A 24,474-nucleotide genomic window follows, 5' to 3' on the forward strand; every position below is an offset into this window, starting at 1 on the left:
GTGCCACACAAAAGATTATTGCTTAAGATAGAAAATCACGGGATTGGGGGTAATATTCTGGCACGGATAGAGGATTGGCTATCTAACAGAAGGCAGAGATTTGGGATAAATGGTTCATTCTCAGACTGGCAATCAGTAACTAGTGGTGTTCCGCAGGGGTCAGTGCTGGTTCCCCAACTCTTTACAATCTATATTAATGATTTGGAGGAGGGGACTGAGTGCAGCATATCAAAGTTTGCAGATGATACTAAGATGGGAGTGAAAGTAGAGAGTGAGGAGGACATAAAAAACCTGCAAGGGGACATAGACAGGCAAAATAAGTGGACAGAGATTTTGCAGATGGAATACAATACTGGAAAGTGTGAGGTTATGCACTTCGGCAGGAAAAATCATAGAGCAAGTTATTATCTTAATGGCAAGAAACTGGAAAGTACTGAGGTACAAAGGGATCTGGGGGTCCTGGTGCACGAAACTCAAAAGGTTAGTATGCAGGTGCAGCAAGTGATTAAGAAGGCCAATGTAATGTTGGCTTTCATTGCTAGGGGGATAGAATATAAAAATAGGGAGGTATTGCTTCAGTTGTACAAGGTATTGGTGAGACTGCACCTGGAATACTGCGTACAGTTTTGGTGTCCATACTTAAGAAAAGACATACTTGCTCTCGAGTCAGTACAAGTAAGGTTCACTCGGTTAATCCCGGGGATGAGGGGATGGACATATGAGGAGAGGTTGAGTAGATTGGGACTCTACTCATTGGAGTTCAGAAGAATGAGAGGCGATCTTATTGAAACATATAAGATTGTGAATGGGTTGGATCGGGTGGATGCGGGGAGGATGTTCCCGATGATGTGCGAAACTAGAACTAGGGGGCATAGTCTTAGAATAAGGGGTTGCTCTTTCAAAACTGAGATGAGGAGGAACTACTTCAGTCAGAGGGTGGTAGGTCCATGGAATATGCTGCCCCAAAAAGCTGTAGAAGCTACATCATTACATAAATTTAAAACAGAAATAGACAGTTTCCTAGAAGTAAAGGGAATTAAGGGTTACGGGGAGCGGGCAGGAATTTGGACATGAGTCTAGGTTCGGATCGGACATGGCCCTGTGGGTAGCGGAGCGGGCCCAGAGGCCGTGTAGCCTGATCCTGCTCCTATTTCGTGTGTCTAATTCTGTTAGATTCAGGAGATGGTTCTGTGATTGTAGATTAGCGGTTAGGAGCAGATCAGCCATGTTCTTATTGAATGGCGGAGCAGGCTCGAGGGGCCGATTGGCCTACTCCTGCTCCTATTTCTTATGTTCTTATGTTCACTGAACCGTGCTCTCTAAGGGATACTTTATCCAGAACTCACTGATCCCAATAAGCATTTATCATTCTGGAGGTTGCACCTAAATAAATCTTATGCTGAGCCGCTGGTTATTTCGGAGACTCAGCAGAATGTGTTATGCTGCAGACAGAGGCTGTTACACAGGAACATTTTACCAATAAATACTGGACATGTAAGCTGGCAATTCTAATAAACCCTGGAAAGCAAAATATATAGGCTGTTGATCCCAGTAAATCCCGACAAACCCAATAATATAGCTGGTAATCCAAGTGAACCCAGATAAACCCAGATACCTTGGCTGGAGTTTACAGTAAATTACGATTAATCCATATATATATATAGGCAGTTGTTCTCAATGAGCCCTCATAATCACAGATATATTGTCTGTCGATTCTAGTAACCTGTCATAAACCCAGAAATATAAGCAGGCGATCCCGAATAACCTGTTAGGAGCACAGGAGCATAGCAACAGTAGTAGTAGCCATTCAGCCCCTCGAGCCATTCAAGGGGATCACGGCTGATCTATTGCCTAACTCCATTCACCTGGCTTTGCCCCATATCCCTTGATAACTTTGGGTAACTGAAATCTAATAATATCAGATTTTAAATTAACAATTGACCCCGCATCAAATGTTTTTTCCGGAAGAGAGCTTTATGAGATATTGTATTGAGTGTTTTGCTGAGGTAACAGAGAGGGTGGGTGAGGGCAGTGCATTTTCAGTTGTGTACATGGACAATACAAATCTTTTGATAAAGCTCCATATATTAGGCATGTGAGAAAATTTGAAGCCCATGCAATAAAAGGGGAAGTAGCAGCATGTATATAAAGGGGGCGAAGGGATAGAAAGCAGCGAGTTGTGGTGAATGGCTATTACTGCGTAATGTATAGAGGTGAAAATTGGTGTTCCCTCGGGTTAACTACTCGGACCACTGCTGTGCTTGGCATACATTAACGTCATGGACATGGGGGTATAGGCCCAATTTTGAAAATTGCAGAGGATACGAAGTATGTAAGAGTGAAGAAGATAGTAAGAGACTTCAATTCGTGTTGATTGAAGGTCAATCATCACAGCCCAGGACATCACTGCAGGATTTCCTCATGGTAGTGCCCTAGGCCCAACCATCTTCAGCTGCTTCATTAATGACCCTCAGAATCACAGAAACCCCACAGTGCAGATGGAGGCCATTTCGGCCCATCGAGCCTGCACCGACACATATCCCACCCGATCCCCGTGACCCCTACACCAACACATATCCCACCCTATCCCTGTAACCCCACGTATTTAATCCCCCTAACACTAAGGGTCAATTTATCATAGCCAATCAACCTAACCTGCATATCTTTAGACTGTGGGAGGAAACCGGAGCACTCGGAGTAAACCCACGCAAACACGGGGAGAATGTGCAAACTCCACACAGACAGTCACCCGAGGCCAGATTCGAACCCGGGTCCCTGGCGCTGTGAGGCAACAGTGCTAACCACTCTGCCACCGTGCTGCCCATACCCTTCAGGATAATGTCAGAAATGGGGATGTTTGATGATAACTGCACAGTGTTCAGCGCAATTCACAACTTCTCAGATAAGAAGAAAGCAGTCCAAGCCCGCATGCAACATGACCTGGATGGCATTCAGGATTGGGCTGATAAGTGGCAGGTAACATTCGTGCCACAGTAGTGCCAGGCAATTACTATCTCCAACAACCGAGAGTCTAACCACCGTCCCATGATATATACCAGTATTACCATCGCTGAATCACCTACCATCAGCATCCTGGGGGTCACCATTGACCAGAAACTTAACTGTACCAGCCACATAAATACTGTGGCAACAACAGCAGGTCAGAGGGTCGGTATTCTGCGGCGTGTGTCGCACCTCCTGACTCCCCAAAGACTTTCCACCATCTACAAGGGACAAACAAGGAGTGTGATGGAATACTCTCCACTTGCCGGGATGAGAGCAGCACAAACAACACGCAAGAATCTCGACACCATCCAGGTCAAAGCAGCTCGTTTATTGTCACCCTATTCACCATCTTAAACATTCACTCCCTCCGCTACCAGTGCATGGTGGCTGCAGTGTGTACCATCTATAAGATGCTTTGCAGCAACCGCTAAGGCTTCTTCAGCAGCACCTCCCAAACCCGCGACCTATTCCACCTAGAAGGACAAGGGCAGCAGGTGCATGGGAACAGCACCACCTCCAAGTTCCCCTGCAAGTCACACACCGTCCTGCATCGTCGCTGTGTTAATATCCTGGAACTCCATCCCTAACAGCACAATGGGACTACCTTCACATCACGGACTGCAGTGGTTGAAGAAGGTGGCTTGCCACCACCTTCCCAAAGGTAATTAGGAATGGAAAATAAATGCTGGTCTTTCCAGCGATGTCCACAGCCCATGAAAGAATTTTTAAAAATGATGACATAGACAGGCTGTTGTAATGGGCGGACACATTTAGATGAAATTCAATGCTGAAAATTGTGAGTTGATATGATTACAAGCTAAATTGAATAATTTTAGAAGGGTTAACGGACAGATATCACTGGGGGAGTTTGTGAACAATTCGTTGAAGATGGCAGAACAGCTTTAGAACGCTGTTAATAAACCATGTGTGATCCTTGTTTATATAAAAAGAAACATGAAGTCCAAACGGCATGAAGTTGTGGATAACCATTGGGCCAGAAATTCCAGGCAAAAAGCGTGAGTACGGTCGGCTTACTCACGCTTCTGGCCGTTGGAAATGCCGGCGTTCAGCATTAACAGCGCATGTGGGGAACGCCGGCATTTCCAGACCTCGAGCGCGTGCGACTGCACAGGCAGCGCTTGCGCAGTGAACTTCGTGGATTTCATTCATGAAATCCGTGAGGGTAAGTCCTTAGAGGTTACACTTGGAAAAAGCAAGTGTAAAGTTGTTCATTGGCTGCGGAGGAAGATATATTTTATCGTGGAGCTTTTGAAATGCAATATTTTTGTTTGGGAAAGGGAGGGAAGTTATTTTAAGAAATTTTAAGTAAGTTTTAAAGTTTAATTTTTTTTTTAAAGGTTTTTCAGAACGGTAGGTAGAAGGAGCAATTGTGGCTGTGTGAATGGAATGTGAGAATGAGTTATGTATGTATGTCCACATATATTCCTTTACGTATATGTATGTATGTTTTATATTCCTTTACTAATGTGTATGAATGTATGTTTTTAATTATGATTTTCCAGTAAGTTACTTTCTCTGAAAGTCATAATTAAATAATACATTCATACACATAAATAAAGGAATATATACATAACACGCAAAGGAATATATACAGACATACATACTTTCAGAAGCTCCACGATAAGAAATAGCTTCCTCTGCAGCCTGTGGAGCAACTGTACCCATGCTTTTTTCATGTGTAAGTTGTAATGACTGGACCTCACTGAAAGCATGAATGAAAGCGGCGAATTATACTGCGCACGTGCTGCCTGTGCAGTCGCACGCGTTCTGCCTCTGAACCCCTTCGTTCAGAGGACAGGAAATGCCGGTTTTCCCCACATGCACTGTGAATGCTGAAAACCAGCATTTCATCCGGCCAGATGCGTAAGTACCCCGACCGTACTCGCGCATTTGGAAGGGAATTACTGGGCCAACATTTTACATGTCAATAAAATAAAAAATTTAACAATTGCACGACTTGCCCCCTCGCATCTGCGACTGAGGGCCCAAGGAGGTGCGTTGCGCAAGAGGTCATCATCGTACGTATCCTCACACTGTTCCCTTTGGGGAACTGTATGAAGTGGTGGAAGGAGTTATGGCCGTGATTAACGCTCATTCCGTTACCGTAACCATCTTTGAACCAGCCATTAGGGTGGTTAGTCCTATCGCGGGAGGGTTTTACGGGCTCCCACAACCCATCTGAGGGGGGGGGCCACCAAAACCCACGGACGCAAGTATCCCGCTGGATGTCCACCCAGAATTTAAAGTTGGAGCTCCAACTCCACTTGCCAGGACTGTCTGGAGTGGGGTTCAAAACCCTACTCCTTCTGGCCCAGCGGCGGGGATGCTTACTGCTACGCAAAAGGCCCACTCCGCACAAAAGGTGACACCCATACATTTCCTGCGCCTTTTCCCTCCCCGTGACTGGAGCCCTATGCTGCCATTTCACATTGCTAATTGGATTGGGCCTTTGTCATAGTGGTGGGATCCCCGCCGCTGGGCCAGATCAGGGTAGGGTTTCGAACCCTGCTCCAGAGAGTCATGGCAAGTGGAGTCGGAGCTCCGGCTCTAAATTCTGGGTTAACATCCAGTGGGATATTTGCATCCGTGGGTGTGGGTGGCCCCCCCTCCTTGTATAGCTTGTGGGAGCCCGTAAAACTCTCCCGCCATAGGACTAACCGCCCTAATGGCTGGTTCAAAGATGGTTACGGTCACGGAATGAGCGTTAATCATGGCCATAAATCCTTCCACCACTTCATACAGTTCCCCAAAGGTAACAGTGTGAAGACACGTATGACGACGAAATTGCTAAATAAATAAATGGAATTTAAAAATTCTTTAAATTGCTTTAATTCTCTTTGAAACTATTTCAGATTACTCAAAATAATGTAAACATTTTAAAAAGCTTATAAAAGTTACCAAAATCTTCAAAAAACTTCCAAAAACCTATTAAAACTGCTGCTTTGCATGTAAAAATATTTAGCAGCTTGACAGAAACATTGGGGGCGTGTCCAGTGAAACTGAGACCTCAAGGGGCGTGTCTCACTTACACTGCACGCTCCTGGCTTCGCGCTGGCTGCACTCCTGGGCGGCGTGACGTCATACGTTGCCCGGGAATGTGCTTTCCATTTCTGCAAGTTCAGGCGTCCCAGAAGCTGATCGGCACGAGCGCGGGGTAAGTGAAAATACGGGGCTTGCACGCGCTGCAAGCCCCGTTCTGGAATTTCTGGGCCAATATAATATACTAGATGGGCTGCAGCTGGAGTATTGAGTCCTATTCTGGGCGCCGCACTTTCAGAAGGACATGAAGGATTTGAAGAGAGCACAGAAGAGATTTACTTCATTGGTTCCAGTGATAAACGATTGCCGTTACGTGGATAGACCAGAGAAGCTGGAGCTGTTCTCCTTAGAGCATAGACGGCTAAGAGGAAATTTGACAGAGGGTTTTAAAATCAAGAAAACGATTAGATAGAGTAAATAAACAGAAAAGATGGATGAATACAAAAGACAAAGCTGAAGTGTCTGGAACCATCCTGAGAGAAGCCACACTTCATTCAATTCGATTAATTCCAAGCGATATTAAGGAACAGCTGAGCTGATTAGTTACAGCAAATGCAATGAGCTCCGACAACACTCCGTCTGCAGCACTAAAAGCGTGTGCTCCAGAACTAGCCACGCCTCGGGGAAGCGGTTGTGTTAAGAGATTGAGTAAACTAGGCCTGTAATCTCTTGAATTCGGAAGAATGAGAGGGGATCTCATGAAGCATGCAAAATTATTACACGGTTTGATCGGTTGGATGCTGGGAGAATGATTCCCTTGGCTGGGGAGTCTAGAACCAGCGGACACAGCCTCAGGATAAAGGTTAGGCCATTCAGGACTGAGAGAAGACATTTCTTCACACAGAAAGTGGTGAATCTTTGGAATTCTCTTCCCCAGAGTGCTGTGGAGGCTCAGTTATTGGGTATATGCAAAACAGAAGTGTGTAGATTTCTGACTGGTAAGGGCATCAAGGGATATGGCGATAGGGCCGGTGATTGGAATTGAGGCAGGAGATCAGCCATGATCTCATTGAATCCCCTGCACTGCTTAAAAATCTGTTCCGTTACCTTTTTTTTTATAGTTCTGACGAAAGGTTATCGACCTGAAACGTTACCTCTGTTTCTCTCTTCGCAGATGCTGCCTGACCTGCTGAGTATCTCCAGCATTTTCTGTTTCAATTCATATTTCCAGCATCTGCAGTATTTTCTCAGTTCGCATTTCTTTCATTGTGCAAAACAAGGATATCGCTTAATTAATGATGCTTTGAAAGCAACATAAAAGTTTAACAAAATAACTACCGCCCAACGTGGGGCTCGAACCCACGACCCTGAGATTAAGAGTCTCATACTCTACCGACTGAGCTAGCCGGGCCTGTTGAAGCAACATTGCCTTGTCGCTGATTGCAGTCAGGAACCTTGTGGCTCCGGCCCGGTCACAACAGCATGTCTGAGCCGCGTTTCTGCAAACTACGAAACAAGTTCTCCAGAAGCCCAAGGCGTATAAGGAACTCAAGCAGCAAAATCCCTTTCATTAACCACAGGGGTTCAGGCAAATTTCTGATCACAAATCGCTTTAGTCCTTGTCAATATCGCTTGTCTATTTCCCGGAGATTCCCGATTCTGTCTGTCTCTCTGGCTCTGTTTATTGTGTCTGTGGCCACCTGCGGGTAGATTTTGAACGAATTACCTGTGTTTGTGTCTGCTTGTTACTTTAAACAAATGAGGGCATCAGGCGCTTCTGTGCATGACAATGAGGAATCAGGAGAAGGCAGGAGGAATGAAACAGTGTTTGTGGAACGAGTATATATACAAACTACGAACATCCGTGGTTATGTTGTGGACCTCATGGTGCAACGGTAGCGCATCTGACTCCAGCATCAGAAAGTCTGCGTGTTCAAATCTAATCGATCTCCCAACTGAGCTATTTCAGCGTTGTATGGTGGCAATTCAAACAGCCCCAAAATGCACTGTTTCTTCACCGGGAATCGAACCCAGGCCGCGGCGGTAAAAGTGCCTGAATCCTAACCACGAGACTACCAGAAAAACTGCAGCAAGTCTCCTGCCAGCAAGCACAGCAATGCAGTGTTTCCTACCTGCTCCTTTGCAATTCAGATCCTTTCGCACCAGGCAAACTGTTCGAACAAAATGATATTTTTAACATGAGAACACAAAAGACGTGTTCGCGAAAGCACGGCACCAAGTGCGGGTAGGCATCCACTTGAAATCGATTTCCTTCAGTGGTTTCCTCTGGATGTTGTCTCTCTCGGTGCCGGCGAACATTTCATTGATGCATTTGTCCTGAACTGAAGCCTTTTGCCCATCTCGCGGGGTCAGAGCTGCTCTGTCTGTCTATTACCTGCCTGTTAACCTTATCGGGAACAGGCCACCTGTTCAACGTTGAACAGCAAACCCAGAAAGACAAATAAACAGAAAGGTGTGTCTCTCAGCCCCGGTGGCAAAGGTGCAATGGATGTTAATCCAAATAAATCCCCCGTGAGTCTGTGTGCATTGGCTTCCTTATAAAGTTTGTATTTGAAATGTGCGGGAAAAGTGTAAAATTATGAAAACATCCTGGTGGCCAGTATGGGGATCAAACTCGCGACCTTGTCGTTATTAACACCAGGCTTTCACCAACTGGGCTAACCGGCCACAATGCTCTTGTTGGCCAGGCTCGAACCCAGGCTGCGAGATTGTCTTTCAGCCTCACACTGGGTGACCGAGTTACTGCACAATCATTGAACACACCACATCGGTTAAACATTGTTAACTGTTCGTATATACAACTGGGCAGAGTGTAAATCGAAACTAACAGAAAGACAGCTCTATGGTCTAACAAACCTCATTCTAAAATTTATTATCGCACCACAGCCCCTCCCACAAACACTGCTCCGGTATAAGAGCAGACGGCGGGACCCCGACTGGATTCGCACCTGCAGCGGACGGTTGGAGCCGGATCCAGCATGTCCGATGTGGTTTCACTCCCATTCGTTTGGGAAACGCGGCATCAGGAGCGTAAAATGTCTCCTCATTCACTCCTCTTGTAGTGAAGGAGACAGAAAGTAACTAAAACCTACCGAAACCCGGGACCTTTAGATCTTCAGTCTAACGCTCTCCCAACTGAGCTATTTCGGCTTCACATCAAAAGCAGTATACTGTTGTTCTTTTGGAGGTTTTTCTATCCCCGGGTGGAATTGCCCCTCTCGCTCATTCCTCACTTCGGGCAATGTGACCCGACCAGATCTCGGAGCTCAGGTTGTGTTAATGTAAAGCTGCAGTGTTGATAAAGATACAATGCTGACACAGCACGGGGGACCTCACTGTGTTGGACACAGCGTGAAATGCAATGACATGTTCAAATAAAGTTACAGAGCACAACACATGTGTAAAATTCCCTGTTCTTTTCTCCACACTGATGGGTTGTGAAGGGAGAGACGGGCCGAAGTCTCACTGAGCCGCACTGATCACGAGCCAAATCAAGTTCAAACTTCAGGTATGGTGCTGAGCCCGACACAGAAGTGAAAATGCCCGTGGTTCTTAGTTCCTCACGCAGTGGGCTACTGAGCAATACAGGAAGGGCTAATGAACATCTTAATGCTCAAGTTATCACGGGCCACGGACTCTCTGATTACAGGCTTGCACACGTTTGTATGTTTCAAAATTTGCATTTTTCACACTGGCAATGAATTAATCGATAGCCGTGCCTGTGATAAGCTAAGTTTGTTGGGAGGTGCAGTGGGCAAGAAGATACACGGAAGACTGATGAAAACCGTGACTGCCCTGACACTGCGAGCTGCAGTTAAATGTTGGCAACATTTAAAGTCAGCCAGTCTAAATTTGACAGAAATCAATTCCTGCTGACTTTGAAACAGCACGCATTTTACAGAAATCAAGGATGTATATTTTGTATCGCTGTATGAAGAGTGATGTTGAGCAGCGGTGTGGAAAGTTGAATCAGGGGCGGAGCATTGCTCCGTAAGGGTGCGTTGCATGGTGGCAATTCAAACAGCCCCAAAACGCACTGTTCCCTGACCGGGTTTCGAACCCAGGGCACGGCGGTGAAAGCGCCGAATCCGAACCACTAGACCACCAGGGAAGCTGCTGCCAGTCTCCTGACAGCAAGCACATCAACGCAGCTTTTCATGCCTGCTCCTTTGCAATTCAGATCCTTTCGCGCCAGGCAAACTGTTCGGACAAAATTATATTTTTTACATGAGAACACAACAGACGTGTTCGCGAAAGCACGGCACCAAGTGCGGGTAGGCATCCACTTTAAATCGATTTCCTCCTGTGTTTTTCTCTGGATGTTGTCTCTCTCGGTGCGGGGCGAACAAATCATTGATGCATTTGTACTTCATTGGTTCCAGTGATGAACGATTGCCGTTACGTGGATAGACCAGAGAAGTTGGAGCTGTTCTCCTTAGAGCATAGACGGCTAAGAGGAAATTTGACAGAGGGTTTTAAAATCAAGAAAACGATTAGATAGAGTAAATAAACAGAAAAGATGGATGAATACAAAAGACAAAGCTGAAGTGTCTGTAACCATCCTGAGAGAAGCCAGACTTCATTCAATTCGATTAATTCCAAGCGATATTAAGAAACAGCTGAGCTGATTAGTTACAGCAAATGCAATGAGCTCCGACAACACTCCGTCTGCAGCACTAAAAGCGTGTGCTCCAGAACTAGCCACGCCTCGGGGAAGCGGTTGTGTTAAGAGATTGAGTAAACTAGGCCTGTAATCTCTTGAATTCGGAAGAATGAGAGGGGATCTCATGAAGCATGCAAAATTATTACACGGTTTGATCGGTTGGATGCTGGGAGAATGATTCCCTTGGCTGGGGAGTCAAGAACCAGCGGACACAGCCTCAGGATAAAGGTTAGGCCATTCAGGACTGAGAGAAGACATTTCTTCACACAGAAAGTGGTGAATTTTTGGAATTCTCTTCCCCAGAGTGCTGTGGAGGCTCAGTTATTGGGTATATTCAAAACAGAAGTGGGTAGATTTCTGACTGGTAAGGGCATCAAGGGATATGGCGATAGGGCCGGTGAGTGGAATTGAGGCAGGAGATCAGCCATGATCTCATTGAATCCCCTGCACTGCTTAAAAATCTGTTCCATTACCTTTTTTTTTATAGTTCTGACGAAAGGTTATCGACCTGAAACGTTACCTCTGTTTCTCTCTTCGCAGATGCTGCCTGACCTGCTGAGTATCTCCAGCATTTTCTGTTTCAATTCATATTTCCAGCATCTGCAGTATTTTCTCAGTTCGCATTTCTTTCATTGTGCAAAACAAGGATATCGCTTAATTAATGACGCTTTGAAAGCAACATAAAAGTTTAACAAAATAACTACCGCCCAACGTGGGGCTCGAACCCACGACCCTGCGATTAAGAGTCTCATGCTCTACCGACTGAGCTAGCCGGGCCTGTTGCAGCAATATTGCCTTGTCGCTGATTGCAGTCAGGAACCTTGTGGCTCCGGCCCGGTCACAACAGCATGTCTGAGCCGCGTTTCTGCAAACTACGAAACAAGATCTCCAGAAGCCCAAGGCGTATAAGGAACTCAAGCAGCAAAATCCCTTTCATTAACCACAGGGGTTCAGGCAAATTTCTGATCACGAATCGCTTTAGTCCTTGTCAATATCGCTTGTCTATTTCCCGGAGATTCCCGATTCTGTCTGTCTCTCTGGCTCTGTTTATTGTGTCTGTGGCCACCTGCGGGTAGATTTTAACGAATTACCTGTGTTTGTGTCTGCTTGTTACTTTAAACAAATGAGGGCATCAGGCGCTTCTGTGCATGACACTGAGGAATCAGGAGAAGGCAGGAGGAATGAAACAGTGTTTGTGGAACGTGTGTATATACAAACTACGAACATCCGTGGTTATGTTGTGGACCTCATGGTGCAACGGTAGCGCATACTGACTCCAGATTAGAAAGTCTGCGTGTTCAAATCTAATCGATCTCCCAACTGAGCTATTTCAGCGTTGTATGGTGGCAATTCAAACAGCCCCAAAACGCACTGTTTCCTCACCGGGAATCGAACCCGGGCCGCGGCGGTAAAAGTGCCTGAATCCTAACCACTAGACTACCAGAAAAGCTGCTCCCAGCATCCTGGCAGCAACTACATCAACGCAGCTTTTCATGCCTGCTCCTTTGCAATTCAGATCCTTTCGCGCCAGGCAAACTGTTCGGACAAAATTATATTTTTTACATGAGAACACAACAGACGTGTTCGCGAAAGCTCGGCACCAAGTGCGGGTAGGCATCCACTTGAAATCGATTTCCTCCTGTGTTTTTCTCTGGATGTTGTCTCTCTCGGTGCGGGGCGAACAAATCATTGATGCATTTGCACTTCATTGGTTCCAGTGATGAACGATTGCCGTTACGTGGATAGACCAGAGAAGTTGGAGCTGTTCTCCTTAGAGCATAGACGGCTAAGAGGAAATTTGACAGAGGGTTTTAAAATCAAGAAAACGATTAGATAGAGTAAATAAACAGAAAAGATGGATGAATACAAAAGACAAAGCTGAAGTGTCTGTAACCATCCTGAGAGAAGCCAGACTTCATTCAATTCGATTAATTCCAAGCGATATTAAGAAACAGCTGAGCTGATTAGTTACAGCAAATGCAATGAGCTCCGACAACACTCCGTCTGCAGCACTAAAAGCGTGTGCTCCAGAACTAGCCACGCCTCGGGGAAGCGGTTGTGTTAAGAGATTGAGTAAACCAGGCCTGTAATCTCTTGAATTCGGAAGAATGAGAGGGGATCTCATGAAGCATGCAAAATTATTACACGGTTTGATCGGTTGGATGCTGGGAGAATGATTCCCTTGGCTGGGGAGTCTAGAACCAGCGGACACAGCCTCAGGATAAAGGTTAGGCCATTCAGGACTGAGAGAAGACATTTCTTCACACAGAAAGTGGTGAATCTTTGGAATTCTCATCCCCAGAGTGCTGTGGAGGCTCAGTTATTGGGTATATTCAAAACAGAAGTGGGTAGATTTCTGACTGGTAAGGGCATCAAGGGATATGGCGATAGGGCCGGTGAGTGGAATTGAGGCAGGAGATCAGCCATGATCTCATTGAATCCCCTGCACTGCTTAAAAATCTGTTCCATTACCTTTTTTTTTATAGTTCTGACGAAAGGTTATCGACCTGAAACGTTACCTCTGTTTCTCTCTTCGCAGATGCTGCCTGACCTGCTGAGTATCTCCAGCATTTTCTGTTTCAATTCATATTTCCAGCATCTGCAGTATTTTCTCAGTTCGCATTTCTTTCATTGTGCAAAACAAGGATATCGCTTAATTAATGACGCTTTGAAAGCAACATAAAAGTTTAACAAAATAACTACCGCCCAACGTGGGGCTCGAACCCACGACCCTGAGATTAAGAGTCGCATGCTCTACCGACTGAGCTAGCCGGGCCTGTTGCAGCAACATTGCCTTGTCGCTGATTGCAGTCAGGAACCTTGTGGCTCCGGCCCGGTCACAACAGCATGTCTGAGCCGCGTTTCTGCAAACTACGAAACAAGTTCTCCAGAAGCCCAAGGTGGAAAAGGAACTCAAGCAGCAAAATCCCTTTCATTAACCACAGGGGTTCAGGCAAATTTCTGATCACAAATCGCTTTAGTCCTTGTCAATATCGCTTGTCTATTTCCCGGAGATTCCCGATTCTGTCTGTCTCTCTGGCTCTGTTTATTGTGTCTGTGGCCACCTGCGGGTAGATTTTGAACGAATTACCTGTGTTTGTGTCTGCTTGTTACTTTAAACAAATGAGGGCATCAGGCGCTTCTGTGCATGACACTGAGGAATCAGGAGAAGGCAGGAGGAATGAAACAGTGTTTGTGGAACGTGTGTATATACAAACTACGAACATCCGTGGTTATGTTGTGGACCTCATGGTGCAACGGTAGCGCATACTGACTCCAGATCAGAAAGTCTGCGTGTTCAAATCTAATCGATCTCCCAACTGAGCTATTTCAGCGTTGTATGGTGGCAATTCAAACAGCCCCAAAACGCACTGTTTCCTCACCGGGAATCGAACCCGGGCCGCGGCGGTAAAAGTGCCTGAATCCTAACCACTAGACTACCAGAAAAGCTGCTGCCAGCCTCCTGGCAACAAGCACATCAACGCAGCTTTTCATGCCTGCTCCTTTGCAATTCAGATCCTTTCGCGCCAGGCAAACTGTTCGGACAAATTATATTTTTTACATGAGAACACAACAGACGTGTTCGCGAAAGCTCGGCACCAAGTGCGGGTAGGCATCCACTTGAAATCGATTTCCTCCTGTGTTTTTCTCTGGATGTTGTCTCTCTCGGTGCGGGGCGAACAAATCATTGATGCATTTGCACTTCATTGGTTCCAGTGATGAACGATTGCCGTTACGTGGATAGACCAGAGAAGTTGGAGCTGTTCTCCTTAGAGCATAGACGGCTAAGAGGAAATTTGACAGAGGGTTTTAAAATCAAGAAAACGATTAGATAGAGTAAATAAACAGAAAAGATGGATGAATACAAAAGACAAAGCTGAAGTGTCTGTAACCATCCTGAGAGAAGCCAGACTTCATTCAATTCGATTAATTCCAAGCGATATTAAGAAACAGCTGAGCTGATTAGTTACAGCAAATGCAATGAGCTCCGACAACACTCCGTCTGCAGCACTAAAAGCGTGTGCTCCAGAACTAGCCACGCCTCGGGGAAGCGGTTGTGTTAAGAGATTGAGTAAACCAGGCCTGTAATCTCTTGAATTCGGAAGAATGAGAGGGGATCTCATGAAGCATGCAAAATTATTACACGGTTTGATCGGTTGGATGCTGGGAGAATGATTCCCTTGGCTGGGGAGTCTAGAACCAGCGGACACAGCCTCAGGATAAAGGTTAGGCCATTCAGGACTGAGAGAAGACATTTCTTCACACAGAAAGTGGTGAATCTTTGGAATTCTCTTCCCCAGAGTGCTGTGGAGGCTCAGTTATTGGGTATATTCAAAACAGAAGTGGGTAGATTTCTGACTGGTAAGGGCATCAAGGGATATGGCGATAGGGCCGGTGAGTGGAATTGAGGCAGGAGATCAGCCATGATCTCATTGAATCCCCTGCACTGCTTAAAAATCTGTTCCATTACCTTTTTTTTTATAGTTCTGACGAAAGGTTATCGACCTGAAACGTTACCTCTGTTTCTCTCTTCGCAGATGCTGCCTGACCTGCTGAGTATCTCCAGCATTTTCTGTTTCAATTCATATTTCCAGCATCTGCAGTATTTTCTCAGTTCGCGTTTCTTTCTTTGTGCAAAACAAGGATATAGCTTAATTAATGACGCTTTGAAAGCAACATAAAAGTTTAACAAAATAACTACCGCCCAACGTGGGGCTCGAACACACGACCCTGAAATTAAGAGTCTCATGCTCTACCGACTGAGCTAGCCGGCCCTGTTGAAGCAACATTGCCTTGTCGCTGATTGCAGTCAGGAACCTTGTGGCTCCGGCCCGGTCACAACAGCATGTCTGAGCCGCGTTTCTGCAAACTACGAAACAAGTTCTCCAGAAGCCCAAGGCGTATAAGGAACTCAAGCAGCAAAATCCCTTTCATTAACCACAGGGGTTCAGGCAAATTTCTGATCGCAAATCGCTTTAGTCCTTGTCAATATCGCTTGTCTATTTCCCGGAGATTCCCGATTCTGTCTGTCTCTCTGGCTCTGTTTATTGTGTCTGTGGCCACCTGCGGGTAGATTTTGAACGAATTACCTGTGTTTGTGTCTGCTTGTTACTTTAAACAAATGAGGGCATCAGGCGCTTCTGTGCATGACACTGAGGAATCAGGAGAAGGCAGGAGGAATGAAACAGTGTTTGTGGAACGAGTATACATACAATCTACGAACATCCGTGGTTATGTTGTGGACCTAATGGTGCAACGGTAGCGCATCTGACTCCCGATCAGAAAGTCTGCGTGTTCAAATCTAATCGATCTCCCAACTGAGCTATTTCAGCGTTGTATGGTGGCAATTCAAACAGCCCCAAAACGCACTGTTTCCTCACCGGGAATCGAACCCGGGCCGCGGCGGTAAAAGTGCCTGAATCCTAACTACCAGACTACCAGAAAAGCTGCAGCAAGTCTCCTGCCAGCAAGCACAGCAATGCAGTGTTTCCTACCTGCTCCTTTGCAATTCAGATCCTTTCGCACCAGGCAAACTGTTCGGACAAAATGATATTTTTAACATGAGAACACAAAAGACGTGTTCGCGAAAGCACGGCACCAAGTGCGGGTAGGCAACCACTTGATGAAATCGATTTCCTTCAGTGGTTTTCTCTGGATGTTGTCTCTCTCGGTGCCGGCGAACATTTCATTGATGCATTTGTCCTGAACTGAAGCCTTTTGCCCATCTCGCGGGGTCAGAGCTGCTCTGTCTGTCTATTACCTGCCTGTTAACCTTATCGGGAACAGGCCACCTGTTCAACGTTCAACAGCAAACCCAGAAAGACAAATAAACAGAAAGATGTGTCTCTCAGCCCCGGTGGCAAAGGTGCAATGGATGTTAATCCAAATAAATCCCCCGTGAGTCTGTGTGCATTGGCTTCCTTATAAAGTTTGTATTTGAAATGTGCGGGAAAAGTGTAAAATTATGAAAACATCCTGATGGCCAGTACGGGGATCAAACTCGCGACCTTGTCGTTATTAACACCAGGCTTTCACCAACTGGGCTAACCGGCCACAATGCTCTTCTTGGCCAGGCTCGAACCCAGGCTGCGAGATTGTCTTTCAGCCTCACACTGGGTGACCGAGTTACTGTACAATCATTGAACACACCACATCGGTTAAACATTGTTAACTGTTCGTATATACAACTGGGCAGAGTGTAAATCGAAACTAACAGAAAGACAGCTCTATGGTCTAACAAACCTCATTCTAAAATTTATTATCGCACCACAGCCCCTCCCACAAACACTGCTCCGGTATAAGAGCAGACGGCGGGACCCCGACTGGATTCGCACCTGCAGCGGACGGTTGGAGCCGGATCCAGCATGTCCGATGAGGTTTCACTCCCATTCGTTTGGGAAACGCGGCATCAGGAGCGTAAAATTTCTCCTCATTCACTCCTCTTGTAGTGAAGGAGACAGAAAGTAACTAAAACCTACCGAAATCCGGGACCTTTAGATCTTCAGTCTAACGCTCTCCCAACTGAGCTATTTCGGCTTCACATCAAAAGCAGTATACTGTTGTTCTTTTGGAGGTTTTTCTATCCCCGGGTGGAATTGCCCCTCTCGCTCATTCCTCACTTCGGGCAATGTGACCCGACCAGATCTCGGAGCTCAGGTTGTGTTAATGTAAAGCTGCAGTGTTGATAAAGATACAATGCTGACACAGCACGGGGGACCTCACTGTGTTGGACACAGCGTGAAATGCAATGACATGTTCAAATAAAGTTACAGAGCACAACACATGTGTAAAATTCCCTGTTCTTTTCTCCACACTGATGGGTTGTGAAGGGAGAGACGGGCCGAAGTCTCACTGAGCCGCACTGATCACGAGCCAAATCAAGTTCAATCTTCAGGTATGGTGCTGAGCCCGACACAGAAGTGAAAATGCCCGTGGTTCTTAGTTCCTCACGCAGTGGGCTACTGAGCAATACAGGAAGGGCTAATGAACATCTTAATGCTCAAGTTATCACGGGCCACGGACTCTCTGATTACAGGCTTGCACACGTTTGTATGTTTGAAATATTGCATTTTTCACACTGGCAATGAATTAATCGATAGCCGTGCCTGTGATAAGCTAAGTTTGTTGGGAGGTGCAGTGGGCAAGAAGATACACGGAAGACTGATGAAAACCGTGACTGCCCTGACACTGTGAGCTGCAGTTAAATGTTGGCAACATTTAAAGTCAGCCAGTCTAAATTTGACAGAAATCAATTCCTGCTGACTTTGAAACAGCACGCATTTTACAGAAATCAAGGATGTATATTTTGTATCGCTGTATGAAGAGTGATGTTGAGCAGCGGTGTGGAAAGTTGAATCAGGGGCGGAGCATTGCTCCGTAAGGGTGCGTTGCATGGTGGCAATTCAAACAGCCCCAAAACGCTCTGTTCCCTGACCGGGAATCGAACCCAGGCCGCGGTGGTGAAAGCGCCGAATCCTAACCACTAGACCACCAGGGAAGCTGCTGCCAGCCTCCTGGCAGCAAGCACATCAACGCAGCTTTTCATGCCTGCTCCTTTGCAATTCAGATCCTTTCGCGCCAGGCAAACTGTTCGGACAAAATTATATTTTTTAAATGAGAACACAACAGACGTGTTCGCGAAAGCTCGGCGGGTAGGCATCCACTTGAAATCGATTTCCTCCTGTGTTTTTCTCTGGATGTTGTCTCTCTCGGTGCGGGGCGAACAAATCATTGATGCATTTGCACTTCATTGGTTCCAGTGATGAACGATTGCCGTTACGTGGATAGACCAGAGAAGTTGGAGCTGTTCTCCTTAGAGCATAGACGGCTAAGAGGAAATTTGACAGAGGGTTTTAAAATCAAGAAAACGATTAGATAGAGTAAATAAACAGAAAAGATGGATGAATACAAAAGACAAAGCTGAAGTGTCTGTAACCATCCTGAGAGAAGCCAGACTTCATTCAATTCGATTAATTCCAAGCGATATTAAGAAACAGCTGAGCTGATTAGTTACAGCAAATGCAATGAGCTCCGACAACACTCCGTCTGCAGCACTAAAAGCGTGTGCTCCAGAACTAGCCACGCCTCGGGGAAGCGGTTGTGTTAAGAGATTGAGTAAACTAGGCCTGTAATCTCTTGAATTCGGAAGAATGAGAGGGGATCTCATGAAGCATGCAAAATTATTACACGGTTTGATCGGTTGGATGCTGGGAGAATGATTCCCTTGGCTGGGGAGTCTAGAACCAGCGGACACAGCCTCAGGATAAAGGTTAGGCCATTCAGGACTGAGAGAAGACATTTCTTCACACAGAAAGTGGTGAATCTTTGGAATTATCTTCCCCAGAGTGCTGTGGAGGCTCAGTTATTGGGTATATCCAAACCAGAAGTGGGTAGATTTCTGACTGGTAAGGGCATCAAGGGATATGGCGATAGGGCCGGTGAGTGGAATTGAGGCAGGAGATCAGCCATGATCTCATTGAATCCCCTGCACTGCTTAAAAATCTGTTCCATTATCTTTTTTTTTATAGTTCTGACGAAAGGTTATCGACCTGAAACGTTACCTCTGTTTCTCTCTTCGCAGATGCTGCCTGACCTGCTGAATATCTCCAGCATTTTCTGTTTCAATTCATATTTCCAGCATCTGCAGTATTTTCTCAGTTCGCGTTTCTTTCATTGTGCAAAACAAGGATATAGCTTAATTAATGACGCTTTGAAAGCAACATAAAAGTTTAACAAAATAACTACCGCCCAACGTGGGGTTCGAACCCACGACCCTGAGATTAAGAGTCTCATGCTCTACCGACTGAGCTAGCCGGGCCTGTTGCAGCAACATTGCCTTGTCGGTGATTGCAGTCAGGAACCTTGTGGCTCCGGCCAGGTCACAACAGCATGTCTGAGCCGCGTTTCTGCAAACTACGAAACAAGTTCTCCAGAAGCCCAAGGCGTATAAGGAACTCAAGCAGCAAAATCCCTTTCATTAACCACAGGGGTTCAGGCAAATTTCTGATCACAAATCGCTTGTCTATTTCCCGGAGATTCCCGATTCTGTCTGTCTCTCTGGCTCTGTTTATTGTGTCTGTGGCCACCTGCGGGTAGATTTTGAACGAATTACCTGTGTTTGTGTCTGCTTGTTACTTTAAACAAATGAGGGCATCAGGCGCTTCTGTGCATGACACTGAGGAATCAGGAGAAGGCAGGAGGAATCAAACAGTGTTTGTGGAACGAGTATATATACAAACTACGAACATCCGTGGTTATGTTGTGGACCTAATGGTGCAACGGTAGCGCATCTGACTCCAGATCAGAAAGTCTGCGTGTTCAAATCTAATCGCATCTCCCAACTGAGCTATTTCAGCGTTGTATGGTGGCAATTCAAACAGCCCCAAAACACACTGTTTCTTCACCGGGAATCGAATCCGGGCCGCGATGGTAAAAGTGCCTGAATCCTAACCACTAGACTACCAGAAAAGCTGCAGCAAGTCTCCTGCCAGCAAGCACAGCAATGCAGTGTTTCCTACCTGCTCCTTTGCAATTCAGATCCTTTCGCACCAGGCAAACTGTTCGGACAAAATGATATTTTTAACATGAGAACACAAAAGACGTGTTCGCGAAAGCACGGCACCAAGTGCGGGTAGGCATCCACTTGAAATCGATTTCCTTCAGTGGTTTTCTCTGGATGTTGTCTCTCTCGGTGCCGGCGAACATTCCATTGATGCTTTTGTCCTGAACTGAAGCCTTTTGCCCATCTCGCGGGGTCAGAGCTGCTCTGTCTGTCTATTACCTGCCTGTTAACCTTATCGGGAACAGGCCACCTGTTCAACGTTCAACAGCAAACCCAGAAAGACAAATAAACAGAAAGGTGTGTCTCTCAGCCCCGGTGGCAAAGGTGCAATGGATGTTAATCCAAATAAATCCCCCGTGAGTCTGTGTGCATTGGCTTCCTTATAAAGTTTGTATTTGAAATGTGCGGGAAAAGTGTAAAATTATGAAAACATCCTGATGGCCAGTACGGGGATCAAACTCACGACCTTGTCGTTATTAACACCAGGCTTTCACCAACTGGGCTAACCGGCCACAATGCTCTTGTTGGCCAGGCTCGAACCCAGGCTGCGAGATTGTTTTTCAGCCTCACACTGGGTGACCGAGTTACTGCACAATCATTGAACACACCACATCGGTTAAACATTGTTAACTGTTCGTATATACAACTGGGCAGAGTGTAAATCGAAACTAACAGAAAGACAGCTCTATGGTCTAACAAACCTCATTCTAAAATTTATTATCGCACCACAGCCCCTCCCACAAACACTGCTCCGGTATAAGAGCAGACGGCGGGACCCCGACTGGATTCGCACCTGCAGCGGACGGTTGGAGCCGGATCCAGCATGTCCGATGTGGTTTCACTCCCATTCGTTTGGGAAACGCGGCATCAGGAGCGTAAAATTTCTCCTCATTCACTCCTCTTGTAGTGAAGGAGACAGAAAGTAACTAAAACCTACCGAAACCCGGGACCTTTAGATCTTCAGTCTAACGCTCTCCCAACTGAGCTATTTCGGCTTCACATCAAAAGCAGTATACTGTTGTTCTTTTGGAGGTTTTTCTATCCCCGGGTGGAATTGCCCTCTCGCTCATTCCTCACTTCGGGCAATGTGACCCGACCAGATCTCGGAGCTCAGGTTGTGTTAATGAAAAGGTGCAGTGTTGATAAAGATACAATGCTGACACAGCACGGGGGACCTCAGTGTGTTGGACACAGTTTGAAATGCAATGACATGTTCAAATAAAGTTACAGAGCACAACACATGTGTAAAATTCCCTGTTCTTTTCTCCACACTGATGGGTTGTGAAGGGAGAGACGGGCCGAAGTCTCACTGAGCCGCACTGATCACGAGCCAAATCAAGTTCAATCTTCAGGTATGGTGCTGAGCCCGACACAGAAGTGAAAATGCCCGTGGTTCTTAGTTCCTCACGCAGTGGGCTACTGAGCAATACAGGAAGGGCTAATGAACATCTTAATGCTCAAGTTATCACGGGCCACGGACTCTCTGATTACAGGCTTGCACACGTTTGTATTTTTCACACTGGCAATGAATTAATCGATAGCCGTGCCTGTGATAAGCTAAGTTTGTTGGGAGGTGCAGTGGGCAAGAAGATACACGGAAGACTGATGAAAACCGTGACTGCCCTGACACTGTGAGCTGCAGTTAAATGTTGGCAACATTTAAAGTCAGCCAGTCTAAATTTGACAGAAATCAATTCCTGCTGACTTTGAAACAGCACGCATTTTACAGAAATCAAGGATGTATATTTTGTATCGCTGTATGAAGAGTGATGTTGAGCAGCGGTGTGGAAAGTTGAATCAGGGGCGGAGCATTGCTCCGTAAGGGTGCGTTGCATGGTGGCAATTCAAACAGCCCCAAAACGCACTGTTCCCTGACCGGGAATCGAACCCAGGCCGCGGTGGTGAAAGCGCCGAATCCTAACCACTAGACCACCAGGGAAGCTGCTGCCAGCCTCCTGGCAGCAAGCACATCAACGCAGCTTTTCATGCCTGCTCCTTTGCAATTCAGATCCATTCGCGCCAGGCAAACTGTTCGGACAAAATGATATTTTTAACATGAGAACACAACAGACGTGTTCGCGAAAGCTCGGCACCAAGTGCGGGTAGGCATCCACTTGAAATCGATTTCCTCCTGTGTTTTTCTCTGGATGTTGTCTCTCTCGGTGCGGGGCGAACAAATCATTGATGCATTTGTACTTCATTGGTTCCAGTGATGAACGATTGCCGTTACGTGGATAGACCAGAGAAGTTGGAGCTGTTCTCCTTAGAGCATAGACGGCTAAGAGGAAATTTGACAGAGGATTTTAAAATCAAGAAAACGATTATATAGAGTAAATAAACAGAAAAGATGGATGAATACAAAAGACAAAGCTGAAGTGTCTGTAACCATCCTGAGAGAAGCCAGACTTCATTCAATTCGATTAATTCCAAGCGATATTAAGAAACAGCTGAGCTGATTAGTTACAGCAAATGCAATGAGCTCCGACAACACTCCGTCTGCAGCACTAAAAGCGTGTGCTCCAGAACTAGCCACGCCTCGGGGAAGCGGTTGTGTTAAGAGATTGAGTAAACTAGGCCTGTAATCTCTTGAATTCGGAAGAATGAGAGGGGATCTCATGAAGCATGCAAAATTATTACACGGTTTGATGCTGGGAGAATGATTCCCTTGGCTGGGGAGTCTAGAACCAGCGGGCACAGCCTCAGGATAAAGGTTAGGCCATTCAGGACTGAGAGAAGACATTTCTTCACACAGAAAGTGGTGAATCTTTGGAATTCTCTTCCCCAGAGTGCTGTGGAGGCTCAGTTATTGGGTATATTCAAATCAGAAGTGGGTAGATTTCTGACTGGTAAGGGCATCAAGGGATATGGCGATAGGGCCGGTGAGTGGAATTGAGGCAGGAGATCAGCCATGATCTCATTGAATCCCCTGCACTGCTTAAAAATCTGTTCCATTACCTTTTTTTTTATAGTTCTGACGAAAGGTTATCGACCTGAAACGTTACCTCTGTTTCTCTCTTCGCAGATGCTGCCTGACCTGCTGAGTATCTCCAGCATTTTCTGTTTCAATTCATATTTCCAGCATCTGCAGTATTTTCTCAGTTCGCATTTCTTTCATTGTGCAAAACAAGGATATCGCTTAATTAATGATGCTTTGAAAGCAACATAAAAGTTTAACAAAATAACTACCGCCCAACGTGGGGCTCGAACCCACGACCCTGAGATTAAGAGTCTCATGCTCTACCGACTGAGCTAGCCGGGCCTGTTGCAGCAATATTGCCTTGTCGCTGATTGCAGTCAGGAACCTTGTGGCTCCGGCCCGGTCACAACAGCATGTCTGAGCCGCGTTTCTGCAAACTACGAAACAAGTTCTCCAGAAGCCCAAGGCGTATAAGGAACTCAAGCAGCAAAATCCCTTTCATTAACCACAGGGGTTCAGGCAAATTTCTGATCACAAATCGCTTTAGTCCTTGTCAATATCGCTTGTCTATTTCCCGGAGATTCCCGATTCTGTCTGTCTCTCTGGCTCTGTTTATTGTGTCTGTGGCCACCTGCGGGTAGATTTTGAACGAATTACCTGTGTTTGTGTCTGCTTGTTACTTTAAACAAATGAGGGCATCAGGCGCTTCTGTGCATGACACTGAGGAATCAGGAGAAGGCAGGAGGAATGAAACAGTGTTTGTGGAACGAGTATATATACAAACTACGAACATCCGTGGTTATGTTGTGGACCTCATGGTGCAACGGTAGCGCATACTGACTCCAGATCAGAAAGTCTGCGTGCTCAAATCTAATCGATCTCCCAACTGAGCTATTTCAGCGTTGTATGGTGGCAATTCAAACAGCCCCAAAACGCTCTGTTTCCTCACCGGGAATCGAAGCCGGGCCGCGGCGGTAAAAGTGCCTGGAATCCTAACCACTAGACTACCAGAAAAGCTGCAGCAAGTCTCCTGCCAGCAAGCACAGCAACGCAATGTTTCCTGCCTGCTCCTTTGCAATTCAGATCCATTCGCGCCAGGCAAACTGTTCGGACAAAATGATATTTTTAACATGAGAACACAAAAGACGTGTTCGCGAAAGCACGGCACCAAGTGCGGGAAGGCATCCACTTGAAATCGATTTCCTTCAGTGGTTTTCTCTGGATGTTGTCTCTCTCGGTGCCGGCGAACGTTTCACTGATGCATTTGTCCTGAACTGAAGCCTTTTGCCCATCTCGCGGGGTCAG

General features: G+C 46.2%; 6 non-coding genes across 6 annotated transcripts; all 6 read right to left on the reverse strand.

Annotated features, from left to right (window-relative positions):
* Window positions 1-7,344: 7,344 nt before the first annotated feature.
* On the reverse strand, window positions 7,345-7,417 carry trnak-cuu (transfer RNA lysine (anticodon CUU)). The gene has a single exon. It is a non-coding gene; the product is annotated as a tRNA-Lys (tRNA).
* A 3,977-nt stretch (window positions 7,418-11,394) lies between these two features.
* trnak-cuu (transfer RNA lysine (anticodon CUU)) lies at window positions 11,395-11,467 on the reverse strand. The gene has a single exon. It is a non-coding gene; the product is annotated as a tRNA-Lys (tRNA).
* A 1,926-nt stretch (window positions 11,468-13,393) lies between these two features.
* trnak-cuu (transfer RNA lysine (anticodon CUU)) lies at window positions 13,394-13,466 on the reverse strand. The gene has a single exon. It is a non-coding gene; the product is annotated as a tRNA-Lys (tRNA).
* Window positions 13,467-15,392: 1,926 nt separating this feature from the next.
* On the reverse strand, window positions 15,393-15,465 carry trnak-cuu (transfer RNA lysine (anticodon CUU)). Its single transcript has one exon. It is a non-coding gene; the product is annotated as a tRNA-Lys (tRNA).
* A 3,970-nt stretch (window positions 15,466-19,435) lies between these two features.
* On the reverse strand, window positions 19,436-19,508 carry trnak-cuu (transfer RNA lysine (anticodon CUU)). Its single transcript has one exon. It is a non-coding gene; the product is annotated as a tRNA-Lys (tRNA).
* A 3,930-nt stretch (window positions 19,509-23,438) lies between these two features.
* Window positions 23,439-23,511, reverse strand: trnak-cuu (transfer RNA lysine (anticodon CUU)). Its single transcript has one exon. It is a non-coding gene; the product is annotated as a tRNA-Lys (tRNA).
* Between the last annotated feature and the right edge of the window lie 963 nt (window positions 23,512-24,474).

Source organism: Somniosus microcephalus, unplaced genomic scaffold (assembly GCF_052327205.1).
Source record: "Somniosus microcephalus isolate GS21.2 unplaced genomic scaffold, FLI_Smic_1.0 unresolved_chr4, whole genome shotgun sequence".
Classification (NCBI taxonomy): Eukaryota; Metazoa; Chordata; class Chondrichthyes; order Squaliformes; family Somniosidae; genus Somniosus; species Somniosus microcephalus.